Raw genomic sequence first — 23,764 nt, forward strand, 5'->3', positions numbered from 1 at the left:
ATGACCGGAGGAAGAGGTGTGCTTGATCAATTCATTGAAGATGTCAACAAGAAGTCAAGCATCACCTTTGGTGACAATTCAAAGGGAAAGGTACTTGGGTATGGCAAGGTGGCAATCTCTAAGGACTTGTGCCTTGAGACGGTCATGCTTGTTGAATCCCTTGGCTATAACTTACTCTCTATATATCATCTTGCCGATGCCGGTTACAATTCATACTTTACTAATTATTGTGTGAAAGTCTTTAGGAGTGACAATCTCAAATTGGTCCTTGTTGGATATGTGGAGAACAACCTTTATGTGGTTGACCTCTCGAAAGAGAGCTCCTCTCCCTCCACATGTCTAATGGCGGCCAAGCATGACGAAGGTTGGTTGTGGCATCGCCGCCTTGGTCATGTTAACATGAGAAATCTTAAACAACTCCTAAAGGGTGAGCACATTGTGGGACTAACCGGCATTTCTTTTGAGAAAGATCGTGTTTGCAGTGCATGTGTAGCCGGAAAGCAACTCAAGAAGAAACATCCTATCAAGAGTATTGTCACCACATCTAGGCCTTTGGAGCTCCTTCATTTGGATCTCTTTGGGCCATCACATTATGATACTCTTGGTGGGAGCAAGTATGAACTTGTCATTGTTGATGATTACTCAAGATACTCTTGGGTCTTTCTCCTTAAGTCTAAGGACGAGATCCATAGAGAGTTCATCACCTTCGCCAAGAAAGCTCAATGTATGTATGAATCCGAGATCAAGGCAATTAGGACCGACAATGGCACCGAGTTCAAGAACTACACCATGCAAGAGTTTGTTGATGATGAGGGCATCAAGCATGAGTTTTCGGCGCCATACACCCCTCAACAAAATGGTGTTGTTGAAAGGAAGAACCGGACTATCATTGAGATGGCAAGAACTATGTTGAGTGAATTCAACTCACCCCACAACTTTTGGGGAGAAGCCATCTATACGGCTATCCACTACTCCAACCGGCTCTTCCTCCGTCCCCTCCACAACAAAACTCCATACGAGCTTCTCACCGGTAACAAGCCTAATGTCATGTACATTCGTGTCTTTGGATGCAAATGTCTTGTTAAGAACAACAAAGGAAAGCTCGGTAAATTTGAAACTAGAACCATAGAGGGTATATTTGTTGGATATGCGGAGAACTCTCACGCCTATAGATACTACAACCGGTCCACGGGGACTATTGAAGTATCTTGTGACGTGGTGTTCTTGGAGGATAATGGCTCCCAAGTGGAGCAAGTTGTTCCATGTGTTGCAGGTAATAATGATGATCCATCTAGTGCCATCAAGCATATGGGCATTGGACACATCCGGCCCATGGAAGTTCATAATGATGATCAAGATGATGGAGTAGATGTATCAAGCACGGCTCAAGTGGAGCCTAGCTCAACTCAAGCCGAACCATCAAGTACAACTCAAGAACCATCCTCTACTCAAGATGGGTCACACTCCGAAGAACAAGAAGAAAGTCCTCATTCCACGGAGCAAGACCATGATGATGATCAAGAAACATCCTCAACTCATGATCAAACTCAAGTGATCCCTCATGATCGAGTACTAGCAAGAGATGAATTCATTGATCATGAAGGAACCATTCGGAAGATTAAGGCCGCTACAAGGGCAAGTGACATGAAAGTAGATCAAGTCCTTGGTAGCATCTCAAGAGGAGTGGTAACTCATAGACACCATGCACTACTTATCACTTATTGTCAACACCATGCTTTTGTGTCTAGTTTTGAACCACTCAAGGTACATGAAGCCTTGGTTGATCCGGATTGGGTAATTGCCATGCAAGAAGAATTGGAGTGTTTCACTCGTAATGAAGTATGGTCTCTAGTTGAGAGACCCAAGGATCATCGCATCAATGTTATTGGGACCAAATGGGTATTCAAGAACAAGCAAGATGAGAATGGCATTGTCATACGAAACAAAGCAAGGTTAGTGGCGCAAGGGTTTGCCCAAATAGAAGGTATGGATTTTGAGGATACCTTTGCGCCGGTAGCCCGTCTTGAAGCTATTCGTCTTTTGCTTGCATTTGCATCTTTCCACAATTTCAAACTATATCAAATGGATGTGAAAAGTGCATTTTTGAATGGTCCCCTAAAAGAAACCGCATATGTGGCTCAACCCCCGGGTTTTGAAGACCCATGCCGACCCAACCACGTGTATTTACTCCATAAGGCACTCTACGGTCTCAAGCAAGCTCCACGTGCTTGGTATGAGTTCCTTAGGGATTTCTTACTACATGATGGGTTTTGCATGGGTACGGTCGATTCCACCCTTTTCACCAAGCGGGTTAAAGGGGGTGGCCTATTTATATGTCAAATATATGTTGATGATATTATCTTTGGTGGAACTAACCCCAATCATAACAAAGCTTTTGAGCTATTGATGACTAGGAAATTTGAGATGTCCATGATGGGGGAGTTGAAGTTCTTCCTAGGCTTCCAAGTGAGGCAACTTGCAAAAGGCACCTTCATCTCTCAAGAAAAGTATGTGAGGGACATGCTCAAGAAATTCAACATGACCAATGCAAGCCCAATGAAGACACCCATGCCCGTAAAGGGGCAACTTGGCTCATGTGACGGTGAGAAGGATGTGGACATAAAGGTATACCGCTCCATGATAGGATCCTTGCTCTACCTTTGTTCCTCTAGGCCGGATATCATGCTAAGTGTAGGGATGTGTGCTCGTTTTCAATCCGCTCCTAAGGAGAGCCATTTAATGGCGGTCAAACGGATTCTAAGGTACCTTGTTCTCACTCCTACTCTCGGGCTATGGTATCCAAAGGGGTCAACCTTTGAACTCATTGGCTATTCGGATTCCGATTGGGCCGGTGATAAGGTTGACCGGAAGTCTACCTCCGGGGCTTGCCAATTCCTTGGCCGGTCATTGGTGAGTTGGTCATCCAAGAAACAAAACTCCACCGCTTTATCCACTGCCGAAGCCGAATACATATCCGCGGCATCTTGTTGCACTCAATTGTTATGGATGAAGCAAACCTTGAAAGACTATGGTGTGTCTCTTGGTACGGTGCCTCTTATTTGTGACAATGAAAGTGCAATTAAGATCGCCAATAACCCGGTTCAACATTGTCGCACCAAACATATTGACATTCGCCATCACTTCCTACGTGATCATGTTGCCAATAAGGATATTGATCTCACTCATGTGGGAACAACCTACCAATTGGCGGATATTTCACTAAGCCTTTGGATGAAGCTCGGTTTGTTAACTTGAGAAGAGAACTTGGTATTCTTGATCCTAAAAACTTGGATTGATTAACTTCTTGCACTATATTCTTGCATTTATCTTGCTATCTAGCTTAGAGGTATAGCACATATGGGGATAGTCATCTTACCATGTCTTGGTATGATGCATACCTATGTGTGCAACATAAATAGACCCAATGTCATTATATGGACCCAAGCATGTCTCTTCGAGGTCTCATGACATTTGCGCTTTCACATAGGGGGAGTAATCCCCCGCCCCTCATTGAGCCTCAATTACAACTTGATTTGACTATATAAGGCTAAATGATCTTATTGCAAAAACTATTTCAAAATGTATTATGGTTCTTGATATACTTCGAATCATGCCCATTGTTGCTATTTGTATCTTGTTTGGATTTTCACTCCAATGGGCATGCCTAGAGAACTTTGTGTTTTCCAACCCCATGTCTATGCTCATCTCATCATCGTCCATCTATCTATATGTACATGTCATCATCTGAGCATTCATACACATTTACATGAATAATAGGGGCAAAATGAGGCAAAACTAGGCAAAACGAGTCAAAACTGGGCGAAAATGCCCTGGCCGGTCTCTGGCCCGGTCGGACCGGCCTCTGCGCCGGGCCAGCCGGCGCCAGGCCCGGTCGACCGGGCGCCCAACCGGCCGCGCGACCTGTTATGAGTTGGGAGGGGATACCCCTTGGGGTCATCTTCCTCATTATCCCCCAACTCCCAAACCTCCATGGTCGGCGCCCTCATCTCCTCCACCACGATCTAGGCACTTCCCACCACAAGAATCCCCCCAAACTCCACCAAACCATAGATCGGGCCCCTTGGAACATCTCCACCGAAGGATTTGGTCCCTCTCCAGCTAGTTTGGGAATTTTTGGAGTTCTTGGTTTTCAAGCCCTACCTCGTGTTCTTCTTGCTCTCTTGATCAAGGAGGACAATGTCTTCGGAAAGTTGGAGTGGTGAACCATGGGGCACTGTTGCCAAGAGAGGACAGACTACTGAGAATCCACCCCGCCGGTCTAGTGGTCGCGTTCCTCCTACAGCTCATCAGACTACTGACACCAACGGAGAGGAGAAGAACCAAGTCAGTTGGTGGTAAGCAAAAGGATAAGCATGCCGCCCAAGGGGATGATGAAGAAGTGCCAGCTTTCAATCTTGCGGATGCACACCGTCACCAGTGGCGGGAAGTGAGGATGGTGGATCCATACCGCTATGAGCACCGGACTTACACGGGTGGGGACAAGTTCTTCTGGACCAAGACACAAGCAACCCTATGGCATGGTTTCTATGATACTCAAGAATGTATGAAGAATGGGGCTGTTGTGATGCCCAAGGCCATCAATCATCAAGAGCTTGCCTTGCTTGAAGCCACAAAGTACCGCCTTGTGGTTGACACCTTGAAGGGTATGGGACTATATGATCTTGTGTGCCTCAAGCCCGATGATGCACAAGAGGATCTCACCTATTGTCCTCTCCTAGTCCGTCAGTTTCATTGCACTGTCTACTTCCATGATGATGCGGACCGCACCATGACTTGGATGACTGGCAGGGAGAAGTACTCCTGCACCTACACACAGTTCTGTGCGGCCTTGGGTTGTGGTGGTGACCGTGCTCCAGAGTACAGAATCCACTCTCGGTCTAAGATGACTAGAGGTGACATCTCCTTTTGCTACCCCACTAACCCCACAGCTGGGCCTCCCACTATCTCCGGGATGTACTACTCATACCTTGTCCTTGCCAAGCTATTCCGTGAGAGCCTCATCAGCAAGTCAGGAGATACTAGTGAAGTCAGAAACTATCATCTGAATCTGATGTACTATTGCAACCCTGCCAAGATAAGGAAGATTGATGGGTGTGATCTTATCTACTGTGAGCTGAAGCGTGCAGTTATGGACCGCATGACTCCAAACTATACTCAGTATGTTCAGCGGCTCATCAACTACATTGTTCCTGCTCCTCTCAACATTCTTGATGAAAAGGTCATCATGGAACCATTCAGATTTCCTACTCTGGACGGTCGTCCGGAAGTCCCTTCCATGATGCCTTCTGAGCGCCGTTCCAAGGAACGCCATGACCCTGCAGCTAGCTCTAGCTATTCTCGGCGCCCCAAGCGCGGTGCAGCTCGCTTCCTCTCAAGCCTATGGCAAATGTGCAAGCGTACCAGTGATGTTGCGCATCAGAGTCTCGCCTTGAGCCAGGAGACAAGGAGGCGACAGAATGAGTTCATAGCTTCACGGAATGTTCCTCTTCCTCCTGCTGGTCCTGAGATGGAGTCTGTGATTGCACCTGATTGGGAGATGCCTCCCATTCATGATGAGATGTTCCAGAACTTCGACTTCTCCATGTACGCTCATGGTGGTCTTCCTCCCAGGGCTGCTCGTGCTCCTGCTGCTGATGATATTGAAGAGGATGCCGGTGATGAGGATGATGACGGGGATGATGATGAGGATGATGGTGGCGACGGCTCAGACTCCTCTGGGCATCAGTTCTACTGATGGGGGCGGTAGCACCTCTCCTCTTTTCTTTGCCTTTTTGGTGTTCCAAAGGGGGAGAAGAGAGTAGAGTCTAGGACCACGGGGTTCCTTGATTGTCACAAGCCATGGGAGTTGCTTTATTTGGATCTTATATGGCTTGTGCTTATTTGTTTCGATTTCTCGAGAATCATTTGCTACTTTGAATAATTTGTGTATGGACGTGTATGGACGACTATGTTTATGCTTATTCACTCTATTAGGATAATCATGCTTTATGCTTATATATCTTGATATACTTGTCCATACCATGCTTGTTTCCTAAAGATATTGGGGGAGCTTCTCATATTACACAAATGGTGCACTTTGCATTCAAACGCAAATTCTCCAAGTGCACACATTATGGGGGAGCTATCGTAATATCTTATATGGAATCAAGGTTTAGAGCTTATCATAATATCCATATGTGACTCTAGCTCGGTTTGTCATCGTATACCAAAAAGGGGGAGATTGTAAGGGTATTTTACCCTTATCCATTATTTTGGTAACAATGACACCGTGCTAGAGTATTTGACCTAATACGTTTACAAGGATTATCTCAGGTATTAGGCAAAGAGGCATAAATGGTGTATCAAAGGAACAAGAAGGCTAAAGGAGACCCCCCACTTCAACAACAATCGAAAAGGGGCCTACAGCAGAAATCCGGTCTGCTGCCCGGTTGGACCGGCCACCAGACCGGCCAGTCCGGCCTGCGGTCCGGTCGACCGGGTGCCAACCGGGCGCCAACCGGGCGCCATCCGGGCTCCAAACCAACACCTGAAGAATCCGGTTTGCCGACCGGTCAGCCGGTCCACAGACCGGGTGGTCCGGCGTACGGTCCGGTCGACCGGGCGCCAACCGGGCGCCAACCGGAGGAGCTCCTGGACGAAGAAAAGTGGGATCCGGCCCAGTATCCGTTCACAACCGGCAGGTCCGGTCACTGGTCCGGTCTGACCGGCCACCAGACCGGACAGTCCGGTCAGGGGTCCGGTTGACCGGATTTGTCAAGAGGAAAGATGAGGTGGCAAGTGACCAACGGCCATATTTCGAAGAACACTATAAATAGGCCTTCTCCTACCTCTGAACAGTTAGGCACCACACTATAAGCTGTTCTTGAGCTCTCTCTCTCTTACTCCATTGCTAGAAACACCAAAAGCCTCCGATCTCCCTCCTCCTCCACACAAACTCAAATCCCTCCGGGGAATCACTAGAGGAGGACCCGATCTACTATTCTACCAAGCCAAATCTCATTCCCCCTTGTATTCATCGAGTAGCTTGCTTCCTAGGGTTCCTTGGAAACCCTAGGTGGGCAAGAGAAGTCCGGAAGCATCCGGGCTGTGGATTTGCTCCGGGCAAGATTGTGAAGGTTTGGAGGCTACCTCAAAGTCTACCACAAGTGAGTGAGCTATTCCTTCGTGGGATAGGCTCCGGAGAATAGGGTGAGCCTTCGTGGCGTGGGGAATCCTTCGTGGGATCTCCACCCCTCCAAACGTGACGTACCTTTTTGCAAAGCAAGGGAACACGGGAATACATCCTCGTCTCCGCGTGCTATCGGTTATCTCTAACCGAACTCCTTACTTGTGATTTAACTGCATGTGAGAGCCTTCGTGCTCGAGTTAGTTGTATCCTCATATAGGTTGCTTCACCTAGTTTGCATTAGGCTCACCTTTATATTCCGCAAAGCCTAATATTGCAAAGAAAGAATTAAAATTTGTAGAAACCTATTCACCCCCCCTCTAGGTTTACCATCTCTATACTTTCAATTTGAAGGCTCCTTACTCCCATCGGGAGAGCCGGTGCATTGGAATTCAAGCAAGATTTGAAAGACTCTTCATACCTAATATTGCCATCTAAATGCCTTTGAAGATTCGATTGTGCTCACGGTCCCTTGAAGATTCGACTGTGCTCACGGTCCCTTGAAGATTCGATTGTGCTCACGGTCCCTTGAAGATTCGACTGGGCTCACGGTCCCTTGAAGATTTGACTGTGCTCACAGTCCCTTGAAGATTTGACTATGCTCACGATCCCCTGAAGATTATTTCGGGGACCTTGCTCTTTTCCTTTGCTATAGATGCCTCAACAAGTGCCGCAAATAGCAAGGATCATGAAGCAACGAAGACCTTGCTCTTTTGCTATAGATGCCTCAAAGAGTGCCGCAGATAGCAAGGATCATGAAGCAACGAAGACCTTGCTCTTTTCCTTTTCTATAGATGCCTCAACGAGTGCCGCAAATAGCAAGGATCATGAAGCAACGAAGACCTTGCTCTTTTCATTTGCTATAGATGCCTCAACGAGTGCCGCAAATAGCAAGGATCATGAAGCAACGAAGACCTTGCTATTTTCCTTTTCTATAGATGCCTCAAAGAGTGCCGCAAATAGCAAAGATCATGAAGCAACGGGGACCTTCCTCTTTTCCTTTGCTATAGACACCTCAAAGAGTGCCGCAAATAGCAAGGATCATGAAACACGTACGAAAATGACCCACGGTCAAGACATGCATCGATTGAAAGCAAAGTTGCACATACAACGGGTTTAGCAAGACCTGCAACACAAGCTGATCACTCAAATAATTTGTTGCCGATAAACTTACAAACAATGGCATCAATGCTCAAGGTGTCATTAATTAAATACTCTCAGCGGGAGCTAAGATTAATGACACACAAAACAACCAATCCAAACCTCGAGAAAATACGCGAGTGCTACAGTCGATGGTTATACTATCACAAAATAAGGCTCAAACCGGTGCACCGCGTGACGAAGCCAAGCGTTTAATTCCCTCGATTAAGTCGACGGGTATCGCTCCTACAAAACTTACATATCGACTTCGCAATAAATTTGCAAATTACAACAAAGTCGTTGCTAGCGCACAGTTGACGTGGGCGTAGTAGCTTCCTTGTGATGGTAAAGCACTCGTCCGTTGGGAACCCCAAGAGGAAGGTATGATGTGTACAGCAGCAAGTTTTCCCTCAGTAAGAAACCAAGGTTTATCGAACCAGTAGGAGCCAAGAAGCACGTTGAAGGTTGATGGCGGCGGAGTGTAGTGCGGCGCAACACCAGGGATTCCGGCGCCAACGTGGAACCTGCACAACACAACCAAATTACTTTGCCCTAACGTGACAGTGAGGTTGTCAATCTCACCGGATTGCTGTAACAAAGGATTAGATGTATAGTGTGGAAGATGATTGTTTGCAGAAAACAGTAGAACAAGTATTGCAGTAGATTGTATTCGATGTAAAAGAATGGACCGGAGTCCACAGTTCACTAGAGGTGTCTCTCCCATAAGAAATAGCATATTGGGTAAACAAATTACAGTTGGGCAATTGACAAATAAGGAGAGCATAACAATGCACATACATGATATGATGAGTAGTGTGAGATTTAATTGGGCATTACGACAAAGTACATAGACCGCTATCCAGCATGCATCTATGCCTAAAAAGTCCACCTTCAGGTTATCATCCGAACCCCTTCCAGTATTAAGTTGCAAACAACAGACAATTGCATTAAGTATGGTGCGTAATGTAATCAACAAATACATCCTTAGACATAGCATTGATGTTTTATCCCTAGTGGCAACAGCACATCCACAACCTTAGAACTTTCATCACATCGTCCTGCATTTAATGGAGTCATGAACCCACTATCGAGCATAAGTACCCCCTCTTGGAGTTACAAGCAATGACTTGGCCAGAGCCTCTACTAGCAACGGAGAGCATGAAAGATCATAAACAACACATAAATAGATTGATAATCAACATAGCATAGTATTCATTATCCATCGGATCCCAACAAACGCACATGTAGCTTTACAGATAGATGATCTTGATCATGTTAGGCAGCTCACAAGATCAGACAATGATAGCACAATGAGGAGAAGACGACCATCTAGCTACTTCTATGGACCCATAGTCCAGGGTGAACTACTCACACATCAATCCGGAGGCGACCATGGCGGTGTAGAGTCCTCCGGGAGATGATTCCCCTCTCCGGCAGGGTGCCGGAGGCGATCTCCTGAATCCCCCGAGATGGGATTGGCAGCGGCGTCTCTGGAAGGTTTTCCGTATCGTGGCTCTCGGTACTGGAACTATCTTCGATGGAGGGTTAAGTAGGCGGAAGGGCAGAGTCGGGAGGCTCACGGGGGCCCCACACGCTAGGGCCGCACGGGCCCCCCGTGGGCCGCGCCGCCCTAGTGTGGCGGCGCCCCGTGGCCCCACTTCGTCTCCCCCTAGGTCTTCTGGAAGCTTCGTGGAAAAATAGGACCCTGGGCGTTGATTTCGTCCAATTCCGAGAATATTTCCTTACTAGGATTTCTGAAACCAAAAACAGCAGAAAACAAAGAATCGGCTCTTCGGCATCTCGTTAATAGGTTAGTGCCGGAAAATGCATAATAATGACATATAATGTGTATAAAACATGTGAGTATCATCATAAAAGTAGCATGGAACATAAGAAATTATAGATACGTTTGAGACGTATCAAGCATCCCCAAGCTTAGTTCCTACTCGTCCCGAGTAGGTAAACGATAACAAAGATAATTTCTTAGTGACAATGCTACCAACATAATCTTGATCAATACTATTGTAAGCACATGTAATGAATGCAGCAATTTGAAACAATGGTAAATGTAATGAGTAAACAAATGAATCATATAGCAAAGACTTTTCATGAATAGTACTTTCAATACAAGCATCAATAAGTCTTGCATAAGAGTTAACTCATAAGGCAATAGATTCATAGTAAAGGTATTGAAGCAACACAAAGGAGGATTAAGTTTTAGCGGTTGCTTTCAACTTATAACATGTATATCTCATGGATATTGTCAACATAAAGTAATATAACAAGTGCAATATGCAAGTATGTAGGAATCAATGCACAGTTAACACAAGTGTTTGCTTTTTAAGATAGAAGGAAATGGGTAAACTGACTCAACAATAAAAGTAGAAGAAAGGCCCTTCACAGAGGGAAGCATGGATTGCTATATTTGTGCTAGAGCTTTTATTTTGAAAACAAGAAACAATTTTGTCAACGGTAGTAATAAAGCATATGAGTTATGTAAATTATATCCTACAAGTTGCAAGCCTCATGCATAGTATACCAATAGTGCCCGCACCTTGTCCTAATTAGCTTGGATTTACATGGATTATCATAGCATAGCACATGTTTCAACCAAGTGTCACAAAGGGGTACCTCTATGCCGCCTGTACAAAGGTCTAAGGAGAAAGCTCGCATTGGATTTCTCGCTTTTGATTATTCTCAACTTAGACATCCATACCGGGACAACATAGACAACAGATAATGGACTCCTCTTTAATGCATAAGCATTCAACAACTGATAATATTCTCATAAGAGATTGAGGTTTGTTGTCCAAACTGAAACTTCCACCATGGATCATGGCTTTAGTTAGCGGCCCAATGTTCTTCTCTAACAATATGCATACTCAAACCATTTGATCATGATAAATCACTCTTACTTCAGACAAGACGAACATGCATAGCAACTCACATGATATTCAACAAAGAAATAGTTGATGGCGTCCCCAGGAACATGGTTATCGCTCAACAAGCAACTTATAAGAGATAAGATGCATAAGTACATATTCAATACCACGATAGTTTTTAAGCTATTTGTCCCATGAGCTATATATTGCAAAGATAAAGAATGGAAATTTTAAAGGTAGCACTCAAGCAATTTACTTTGGAATGGCGGAGAAATACCATGTGGTAGGTAGGTATGGTGGACACAAGTGGCATAGTATTTGGCTCAAGGATTTTGGATGCATGAGAAGTATTCCCTCTCGATACATGGTTTAGGCTAGCAAGGTTGTTTGAAGCAAACTCAAGTATGAACCGGTACAGCAAAACTCACATAAAAGACATATTGAAAGCATTATAAGACTCTATACCATCTTCCTTGTTGTTCAAACTCTCACCAGAAAATATCTAGACTTAGAGAAACCAAACATGCAAACCAGATTTTAGCAAGCTCTATGTATTTCTTCATTAATAGGTGCAAAGTATATGATGCAAGAGCTTAAACATGAGCACAACAATTGCCAAGTATCACATTATTCAAGATATTATACCAATTACCACATATAGCATTTTCCGTTTCCAACCATATAACAATTTAACGAAGCAGTTCAACCTTCGCCGTGAATATTATGAGTAAAGCTAAGGACATACGTGTCCATATGCAACAGCGGAGCGTGTCAACAGCGGAGCGTGTCTCTCTCCCACACAATGAATGCTAGGATCCAACTTTATTCAAACAAAACAAAAATAAAAACAAACAGACGCTCCAAGTAAAGCACATAAGATGTGATGGAATAAAAATATAGTTTCACTAGAGGAACCTGATAATGTTGTCGATGAAGAAGGGGATGCCTTGGGCATCCCCAAGCTTAGACGCTTGAGTCTTCTTGAAATATGCAGAGGTGAACCACCGGGACATCCCCAAGCTTAGAGCTTTCACTCTCCTTGATCATATTGTATCATCCTCCTCTCTTGACCCTTGAAAACTTCCTCCACACCAAACTCGAAACAAACTCATTAGAGGGTTAGTGCATAATTAAAAATTTCACATGTTCAGAGGTGACACAATCATTCTTAACACTTCTGGACATTGCACAAAGCTACTGAAAGTTAATGGAACAAAGAAATCCATCTAACATAGCAAAACAGGCAATGTGAAATAAAAGACAGAATCTGTCAAAACAGAACAGTCCGTAAAGACATATTTTTTAGAGGCACCAGACTTGCTCAAATGAGAAAACTCAAAACTAATGAAAGTTGCGTACATATCTGAGGATCACGCACGTAAATTGGCATAATTTTCTGAGTTACCTACAGAGAATTCAACCCAAATTCGTGACAGCAAGAAAATCTGTTTCTGCGCAGTAATCCAAATCTAGTATCATCCTTCTATTAGAGACTTTACTTGGCACAACAATGCAATAAAACTAAGATAAGGAGAGGTTGCTACAGTAGTAACAACTTCCAAGACTCAAATATAAAATAAAAGTACTGTAGTAAAATGATGGGTTGTCTCTCATAAGCGATTTTCTTTAACGCCTTTCAGCTAGGCGCAGAAAGTGTGAATCAAGTATTATCAAGTGGTGGAGCATCAACAGCGGTGTTCGGGGTTTTCTCAACTATGCATTGTATCTTATCTATGTAAGTTTCAGAGGCTCCCTTTTCATTAGTCTTAGGCTTGCTATTTTCATCAAACAAATTTTCAGGAACAAGCCAGGCATAGTTATTTTCTAGTGCCTCACACATCCCTAAGAGCTTACAAAGTATTGATGTTTTAATATCCCCCTCATAATTAACTTGATTAGTGTACTTTTGTCTATCTTTTTCCATCTTTTCAAGGATACTAGCAAAGTTGGTATAAGATCCAAGCATATTATATTTAGTAAAAACCTTTCTAGCTTCTCTTGCAATACCCCCAAATTCTTTGAGAAGGGTTTCTAATACAAAATCTTTCTTTTCTCCTTCTTCCATATCACTTAGTGTAAGAAACATATGTTGAATCACGGGATTAAGATTAACAAATCTAGCTTCTAATGCGTGTACTAAAGAAGCAACAGCAATTTCATAAGTAGGAGCAAGTTCTACCAAGTGTCTATCTTCAAAATCTTCAACCGTACTAATATGAGTGAAAAAATCTTCTATATTATCTTTCCCAATGATAGATCCTCGGCCTACCGGTACATCTTTAAGAATAAAATTAGGAGGAAACATGATGAACTAAGTAAAGTAATTGCAAGTAACTAATTTTTTTGTGTTTTGTTTTAGTGCAGCAAACAAAGTAGTAAATAAAAGTAAAGCAAGACAAAAACAAAGTAAAGAGATTGGAGGTGGAGACTCCCCTTGCAGCGTGTCTTGATCTCCCCGGCAACGGTGCCAGAAAATATGCTGCTAGCGCACAGTTGACGTGGGCGTAGTAGCTTCCTTGTGACGGTAAAGCACTCGTCCGTTGGGAACCCCAAGAGGAAGGTATGATGTGTACAGCAGCAAGTTTTCCCTCAGTAAGAAACCAAGGTTTATCGAACCAGTAGGAGCCAAGAAGCACGTTGAAGGTTGATGGCGGCGGAGTGTAGTGCAGCGCAACACCAGGGATTCCGGCGCCAACGTGAAACCTGCACAACACAACCAAATTACTTTGCCCCAACGTGACAGTGAGGTTGTCAATCTTACCGGCTTGCTATAACAAAGGATTAGATGTATAGTGTGGAAGATAATTGTTTGCAGAAAACAGTAGAACAAGTATTGCAGTAGATTGTATTCGATGTAAAAGAATGGACCGGGGTCCACAGTTCACTAGACGTGTCTCTCCCATAAGAAATAGCATATTGGGTAAATAAATTACAGTTGGGCAATTGAAAAATAAGGAGAGCATAATAATGCACATACATGATATGATGAGTAGTGTGAGATTTAATTGGGCATTACAACATAGTACATAGACCGCTATCCAGCATGCATCTATGCCTAAAAAGTCCACCTTCAGGTTATCATCCGAACCCCTTCCAGTATTAAGTTGCAAACAACAGACAATTGCATTAAGTATGGTGCGTAATGTAATCAACAAATACATCCTTAGACATAGCATTGATGTTTTATCCCTAGTGGCAACAGCACATCCACAACCTTAGAACTTTCTGTCACTGTCCCAGATTTAATGGAGGCATGAACCCACTATAGAGCATAAGTACCCCCTCTTGGAGTTACAAGAAATGACTTGGCCAGAGCCTCTACTAGCAACGGAGAGCATGCAAGATCATAAACAACACATAAATAGATTGATAATCAACATAGCATAGTATTCATTATCCATCGGATCCCAACAAACGCACATGTAGCTTTACAGATAGATGATCTTGATCATGTTAGGCAGCTCACAAGATCAGACAATGATAGCACAATGAGGAGAAGACGCCCATCTAGCTACTGCTATGGACCCATAGTCCAGGGGTGAACTACTCACACATCAATCCGGAGGCGACCATGGCGGTGTAGAGTCCTCCGGGAGATGATTCCCCTCTCCGGCAGGGTGCCGGAGGCGATCTCCTGAATCCCCCGAGATGGGATTGGCGGCGGTGGCGTCTCTGGAAGGTTTTTCGTATTGTGGCTCTCGGTACTGGAACTATCTTCGACGGAGGCTTAAGTAGGCGGAAGGGCAGAGTCGGGAGGCTCACGGGGGCCCCACACGCTAGGGCCGCGCGGGCCCCCCTTGGGCCGCGCCGCCCTAGTGTGGCGGCGCCCCGTGGCCCCACTTCGTCTCCCCTAGGTCTTCTGGAAGCTTCGTGGAAAAATAGGACCCTGGGCGTTGATTTCGTCCAATTCCGAGAATATTTCCTTACTAGGATTTCTAAAACCAAAAACAGCAGAAAAAAGCAACTGGCTCTTCGGCATCTCGTTAATAGGTTAGTGCCGGAAAATGCATAATAATGACATATAATGTGTATAAAACATGTGAGTATCATCATAAAAGTAGCATGGAACATAAGAAATTATAGATACGTTTGAGACGTATCAGTCGTCAGGAGAGCAGGTTGAATTGATCACTCAGCCGCCCTCAACAATAAATTAAGAATTGCCCCTTGAAATAAACAAACAATGTGTCAACGGCACCTGAAGAAAACTAAAAATATCAGGTTGCTCGACTTGAGTCTATTCACGGTTGCAAGCATCAGTGCCCAGGCTCGGGGGCTACTTCCATCGAGAGCGCTGGACGCGCACCCGATAAAATTATCGGCTCCTCTAGGCCATCATCCAAATCATCGGATCCTCTGGGCCATCATCCGAATCATCGGCTTCTCCTGGGTATCATCTGAATTATCGGCTCCTCCAGGATATTGCCCAAATCATCGGCTCCTCCTGGGTATCATCCAAATCATCAGCTCCTCTGGACCATCATCCAAATCATCGGCTCCTCTGGGCCATCATCCAAATCATCGGCTCCTCTGGGCCATCATCCAAATCATTGGATCCTCCAAGACATCTACGGTATTTGACTTAGCATTTTTTACACCCTATACATAACTATTTCATATTTATCTACAGGCTCGGGGGCTACTCCCATCGGGAGCGCTGGTCGCGCACCCGATAAAAAAAATGATGAACCCGAAGACAATCAACATCAAGATCTTCGAGTAGTACAACTTGAGTCTATGCGTGGCTGCAAGCACCCGCCCATAGACTCGGCGGCTACTCCCATCGGGAGCGTTTCGCGCACCCGACAGAGCAACTTTGACTCTACATCAAGCACAAGATTCAACAGATGATCAAGACATTCGGCGAAGACAACTTTAGTCCCTGCCCGAAGCTTCACTTCGGCCAAGCACTCGGGGGCTACTGACGTGGGCATAACCCTTCGGGTACTCGACATTGCTGTACCCGGTGCAAATTATGAAGCTGGACCAACACGAGGACTCGACAAGCTGGACCTGCCGCGGCTCAACTTGGACTACAAGGAAAGAAGACTCCAACACGAATCCTACTAGGACTCTTGTAAACCCTAGCTTGGCTGATATATAAAGCCAGGCAGGGGCACCCCTTAGGGACAATCAGAAACATAATCATAGAGGCGACACGCCTAGAAACCGCAACCCGCGGATTAGAACTATACTAGATCCAATAACTCCGCCTATGGCGGCCCCCTGTACTCATATTTACATATACTGGATTGCTAGCAGGACGTAGCGATCCTCCACCGCGAGGACGTGAACCTGGGTACGACGTGTACCACCTCGCTCCCGGAACTTCGTCGTCGCCTTTCTCTAAAACCCAAGCCCCTCATGGTGGGCATTGCCGAGGAACCGCCTCGTCAGACGCTCCAAGAACAACACATAGCATATGAAGGAATAAAAATATAGTGTCTTGAAAGATGACCTGATACTTTGTTGATGAAGAAGGGGATGCCTTGGGCATCCCAAGCTTTGACGCTTGTAACTCTTGGATATTTGTTGGGGTGATATGGGCATCTCCAAGCTTAAGCTTTTTTCCATCCTTCATCTCATCACATCATTCTTCTCTCCCTGCACTTGAAAACTTCCTTCTTACAAAACTTCACACAATTCTCATTAGCAGCATTAGTTCAATCAAAATAACAAATCCATTTGGGTTCAGTTCTAACATATATAAAACATCTATTAAAACATTATATACTGTAGCAACTATTTCAAAAAGATCTTTCTGTCAAAATAACTCAAAAAGAAAAAGATTAAGATGCAAATGCAAATAGTGGCAGAAATCTGTCAAAACAGAAGAGCAGGTAAATATCGATTTTTTTGAAAATCCTCTATTGCTCAAATCGAAAAGTACAAACTAACAAAAGTTATATAATAACCTGGGGAATATGCTCATTAATTATCAGCTCATAATTACGTTCTGTCTGGGAATACGAATATTTTTGGTAACAACACAGAATCTGTTTCAGGACAACAACTTCCTCAAATTTTCTCTTCTTCCTATTAAAGGTTATTCTTGGCACAAAAATAAAATAAAAATGGTAAGGAGAGGTTGTTACAGATTTAACAACTTCCAAGACTCAACAAAATAAAAATTATGGAAATAAAACATGGGTTATCTGCCAAGAATGTTTTTCTTTAACGCCTTTTAGCTAGGCGCATAAAAAGAGTTCGTATCAAGTATTTTCAAGTGAAGAAGCATCAAGATCAATTACTTCATCTAAAACACAATTTTTCAAAGTAGGCACTTTAGATACCTCTGTAGATGATTCAACATGTAAATCACTCTTAGTTGTACTAAAAAATTTATCAATTTTAAACATATTATGGGGTTTTGGTTTAAGTACCATGGGAACATACATGATTTTTTGCTCTTTTCTCGCAAAAACTTTCTCCTTTTTAAACCCGAGAGAAGAAAAAGTTGAAGTTAAAGTTTCCATAGTCTCCTCTAGTTTACCAATCCTAAGGTCTCTATTATCATGAGTATTGCTAGCCTCTAAGCCAGTGATTCTTTTATTGATACTTTCTATTGATTCATTAATTTAGCTATGTTTGCTTCACTTTGTTTTTCAGGAGGTTGCCACATATCATCGCTTGACACTCGAGTTCCTTAGCACCCTAAAGCATACTGTGGTAAGTACCACAACTCGGTGGAGAATCAACCAGAGTCGACCGGATATCATTCTGTTTGACGAATCGTGAATATGAGCTGACTCTAGATGAGTGGTGCAACTACTTTGGCTTTGAGAATAGCACCACCACCAACCGCTATGCATGCTTTACTTTAAATCCGTCTCCTCCTAGATATTTTAATAGGATGAGCGTATCTAGCACACTCCCTCAGGGGAATACTATTGAGTGCCCTATTATTCGCTATTTATACTATGTTATTGCTAACACCTTGCAGACACGTGGTGATTTCACAAGACCAAATGAAGAGGAAATGATGATCCTCACAAAGGTTATGTTCCTAGACAGCAACATCCGTCCAAATCTGGATGCCCTTCTCATCATCTACCTGAACCACCAAGCACTTGAAGCTTGGGGCCCCATATGTGGAGGAGGAGTCATCACCATCTTGGCAAGAGGACTTAACATCAATGTAAGTAATTTACGAGCATTAGAAGGCCCTCACCACCTTGGATTTACTACTATGAATGCATGTGGTATGGCTAGAAAGATAAATGTTAGATTTTACTTCAACATACCGGGAGATGATCACTTGATCGATGCCCCTCCGCCTAAGGCCTATTCTCTATCGAGGATGGGAATTTGCACTATAATGCGCAGATTGAGGCGAGTCTACCACAATAGCAGAATGAACCCGAAGGAGAAGATGAAGTTGAGCAATGCAGGACCAGAAAAGGAGCAGCAGCCACTCCACGACTTTACCACCTATCAGGACATGTACGTGCTCGAAGGAAGCATTGAGAACCTGACCAACCTTGCCATCAACCTTCGAGACACCACCAATGATCTCAATTTCCAGTTCACTCATTGGAGCAGCCAAGAAAACTTTGGGAATTATCCTCCACCACCACAATAAGATCAACAAGAGGGCTTGCAAAAACCTAATCTTGGAGATTTGTTCTTCAAGCATTTTTATTTGTGTTTAATAAGTTTGTACTCTAGCTCTTCGAAAGAGCTTTGAAACATTCGTGTTGGTTTGTTCCAACACTTTGCTTTTTATTTGCTTTTCATTTTTAGTTTCTTTTCCTTATTATTTGTTTTTAGTTCCTTACTTTGTCGCCAATCTCTTTCTTTTTCCCTCTCAATCTCAATTCAAAAAAATAGAAAAATATTTTTCCTTTTATCCTTGTTCTTGAAAAATCTGAATTGCATTTGCCTCTTTCCTTTGATATTATTAATGAGAGAGATTTACCAAGAGTTCTGAATGAACACATCATAAGGAAGAGAAATATGAAGTCACCTACAAGAGGTATGTCCTATGTATCCCATTTTAGAAGTTTGAAATTGTTTATGCTAGTCTTTAAACTTGTTAAGATATGCAGTGGGAGTGATTTGACGCAATTAGAGTAGAGTTTTAATTTTTATGTATAATTAATTGTGAAAGCTCTTACTCTAGTTTATTTAGTTAACCGAGTTTTGCCTTTGAAATAATACTGCCAAATAAGTACAACAAGAAAAAGTCTAGAATTATGACTTATATGATGACCGATTGTCTTAAGGGTTTAACTTTGAAGATACTTAACTCCATAGATATTGGGATACACTTGATAGCAATCTTGATAGAAGTTGTTTGATTTAATTGAAACATAGTGGTAGGTGAGACGCATGCCAAGTTGTAATGCTGTGAATCAAGTATGATGATGCTTTAAGCTTGTCTACAAACTGTGGTGCACACTCTTGGGATGCTAGCAACTTCGCTGGCTTATGAACGATTCGAGTTATAAATCCCAATTTCGGCTATGAGTTGAAGGCATGGGTAGCAAGCTAGTCGTGTGTACTACTAGCCCCTTGAGTGTTGCAAATTTTTCTAAAAGGTCATTCATAACTCTTGTTTGGAAACTATCATTGGAATCCAAAAATATCACTTCTCAAATCTTGGCATATCCATGGCTACGCCTATGTAACATCCCAAAAATTTAAAACAAAGAAGAAATGCAAATTCCCTTATTCCAAAAATTGGAGCCAACAAAAACTTGAATTGAATTATTTGTGTGCTTATTGTTCATGCATGAATGTTGTGATGTTGCCATGATGTTTGTTTGAAGTGCTTGACAATGTTTCTAAACCCTAACCATGCCTATTTGGATCCAAGAGAAACAAAGAAAAATAAAATAGAATAAAAATAGAATTATATGTGAGCTTATGGCCATTTTTGCAAATAGTGGCCTATGCCATATTTACTTTACCTAAATGGTTGGAAACCATTAATAAACTCAACCTAACACTCAATCAACCCAAAAGAGTACAATTTGGTCAAAGAAAATGAAAACAAATAAAATGAAAATGAAAATCCCTTGCACATGTGATAATGGTCATATGTGACAATTTTAACATGATGCCCACTTTGAACCCCTGTGGTTATTATTTTCAAAACCAAACCTTCTAATCTTTTTGTCCAGATCTATATTACTCATAAAGGTGAACAAATTGGTGTTGGCCAATCTTGCTGATTCAAACTCAAATGATTTTGAACGACATCCGAAGTAGCAACATTGAAACAGATTCTAGATCATCCCATTTTGGAATTTCACCAAACCAACTCCAATTTTCAAACCAAGGACATCAATAGGTGCCAAACATTATTTGAATCCCACCCATAAAATATTTTGGCAAAATTCAAATTTGAATCTCTTTCGGCCATTACATCAAACACTTAGTGTGCACCATTTGACTTTGAGCATACACTCTAAAATCCATTGGACTTTAGCCTAAACCAGCCATGATTTGGTCATCCATCACTCCTCCTTGAATCCTCTGGACCAAGCCATGCCCTTGCACCACTGTTCAAAGGAGAAAAATGACCTTGCCAAGCTCATGTCATGCACATGCCACTCACCATGCCAACCCCTCTCTCCACTCCTCTCTGGTTGACCTCAGCATGTCCTGGAGCTTCCCCTATCTCTACTGAGCACGCTGGTACCAGCCCTTGGCCAAGGAGACCCCCGCACAGCCCTGGCCAGTACACGCCCATGTCACCCAGTGACGCCATGACCGGCATGGTCGCGACGCACGGGCACGCCAGAGCACGTGCTCGCCCCGTCGACTCCGTCCTCGCCTTGACCCCTGCGTCCGCCCGACACCAGGAACACGCCAGAGATGCCCCCTCTCTCTCCCGTGCCCTGTCGCCGTCGTCCACGTCGCCGACGACCGCCACGGTATCGCCAGACATGTCACGCTCCTGATCGCGTTTGACCTCCGTTTTCTGTGCAATCAAGCTCATGATGATCGCCATGACGCCAGGAACAGCGCCGCGTCCTCGCCCACACCCTTAGTCGCCCGTAGCGTCACCTCACCGTCTGCCACCTTGACCTTCCGTAGCTGCTCGCCACGCTATAAAAGGAGCACTCCCCTGCTCAAACTCTTCACACCATTCCTCTTCCCTCTCCTCACTAAGCCTCCTCGAGCACTGCCTCTTCCCAATTCCACCCACGGAGCGCCAATTGCACGCCGGAGCTCCGCCAGCATCACTGCAAGCTCGCCGACGATTGGAGCCACCCCAGGAACTGCCGCCGGTACCAGTAGCCTCGCCGTCGTCGGCAACGCCGATCTACCTCATCGCCGATGATCGCCGGACCTCTGGTGAGCCTCCGACCCCCTAGGTCCGCTGTAGCCAGGGTTTGATCCCGTCGATGACGACGACGAGCCTCGGCCGTTGATCTGATTTCTAATCCTGCGGCCCTCGTTCACTCATACCGCTTCGGCGTTTGAGAGTCGCTGACGCGTGGGACCTGTTGTCAGGCCGCCCGCGCGTGCGAGATGCGCTGCTGGGCCGGCCTGTTAACCCTGTCTCTGGCCCAAGTTCGTTTTCCCGCCGAAGCCCACAAGTTTGAATTCTGTTAATTAGTTTAATCCAAATTCAAATACTGGTGCTATGTTCAAAATTGAATAAAAACAAATCTACAAATCCAATTTGGATGATTCAAATTTTGTGTGAAAGTAGATGAAATTATCTATCCAACCCAACTGGTCTCAAACCTTAAATAATTATAGAGCAATTTCAACAAAAATAACAAGGCAGTACCTTTTCAAAATTCAAATATTTATTAAAAATAATCCATAATGAATTTTGAGGTGATTCTAATTCTCATAATTCACATTTCAAAAACTCTAATTGATTATGCAAAAATATGTCATAGTTGTTTCATATTATCATGGGCTAGATTCAAATAATGGCTATGTAGTCATTTCTAGCTCATTTAAACTAGTTTAAAAATAGTAGTTAAATCTTATGAGGTATAGCCTCCCTTTTAAATCACTTTCCCAAGTAATTCAATGTGAGGTGATGACATTAGTCTTCATGACCTCATATGTTATTACTTGAGGATATTAAAGCATTCCCAAAGTAGTATTTAAATTCTATGAGATGTAGTATCTCATTTAAATCACTTTCCCAAATAAATAAATATGAAGTGGTGACTTTGGTCCCCATGAGTTCATATTCTATTATTTGAGGATCTTAAATCTTAGTAATTTTCAATGAGAGAAAATTATTTTCCCAACACTAAATAAAGAAAACCCTAGTATGATGTTGAGTGATGATTGTGATGATGATAGATCATCTTGTGTGAGCCATTATGGCCAAATAGTCTCCTTAAGTATTGCTTGGTGATTGTATCCTCGTATCCGTTTACAGACGCTAGTACCGAAGGCTACGAGGAGGAGGAGGTCTTCTACAAAGAAGAGGATGAACACTTTGATCACTGTACCAACCAAGGCAAGCTATTACCAATGCAAGCTCTACTAATGCAAGCAATACTAGTGCAAGCTACCCTTGCAATACTCTTTTGTTTAAGGATTTGTCCAAACCCAAGTTTTTATCTTGCAATATTTTACTTTGTTTACCAAGGCTTTTTTTATTGTTGATATTGGTCTAGAGATAGAATACTACAAGAGCATCAAACTTAGCCTAGAGAGCAAAAATTTAGTTAGCACCCCTCATGACTAGTTGCTAGTGCTAAAACTAAAATTGACTACTCTAGATGGGAACTTGTGAATCAAATGACTTTGAAAACCTTGGAATGATGAGTCATTCTATTGAAAATTTTGAAGGTGAATATGACCTTTGAGTGACAAGGTGAACTTGACCCAAAAACTGATGGTTGGGTTCGGATGCGATACCATTCCAACTTTAGAGTACCCCCACAATACCTGATAATGGGTAGGGTCTAACTGGAAATTTATGTATTTTAGTATGGGTTCCCTCTGAACAAGCGTCATAGAGGTTATGCCGAGGCTGCCTCCGTGAAAAGTGAAATAACGTGAAATAGAGGTGAATGTCCTACCCAAACCCTGTGCAGTTCCTAGGAGGGCAGATTGCCATCACTAGGAGGCCAAGCTTATAGGGGAGGTGCCTATACTAGGGTATGTAAATGAAAGGTTAATGGTTGATGATCCGCATACTGAGTATGATTATCCAGGGCTATCCCTGACGGATGTAATCAAAAGTTGTGTCACAAGTGTACAACCTCTGCAGAGTGTTAAACTATTCGAATAGCCGCGTCCGCGGTCATGGACGGTTGGATGGACATACTGTTCCGTTATCAGATGTTTTCTAAAAATGACTTGTGACTTGAAAGGTGAATTTGGCTTGATCACAACAGAGTTGTGGGAATGACACTAATATTCCCACTTGAGTAAACTTAGACAACTAAAGAGTCTTTGACTATTAAGTGTTTATGAAATAAAACTAGCTTTGTGCAAATAAACCTAGAAGTTTAGAACCATGATTAGAGCTACTAGTACTTCTATTAGTGGTAGTTTGCGAGTACTTTAAAAGTACTCATGGCTTTGTCTCTGGCTATTCAAATGACCAGACTATGAAGAGGAGCAC

Source organism: Lolium perenne, chromosome 2 (genome assembly GCF_019359855.2).
Source record: "Lolium perenne isolate Kyuss_39 chromosome 2, Kyuss_2.0, whole genome shotgun sequence".
NCBI lineage: Eukaryota > Viridiplantae > Streptophyta > Magnoliopsida > Poales > Poaceae > Lolium > Lolium perenne.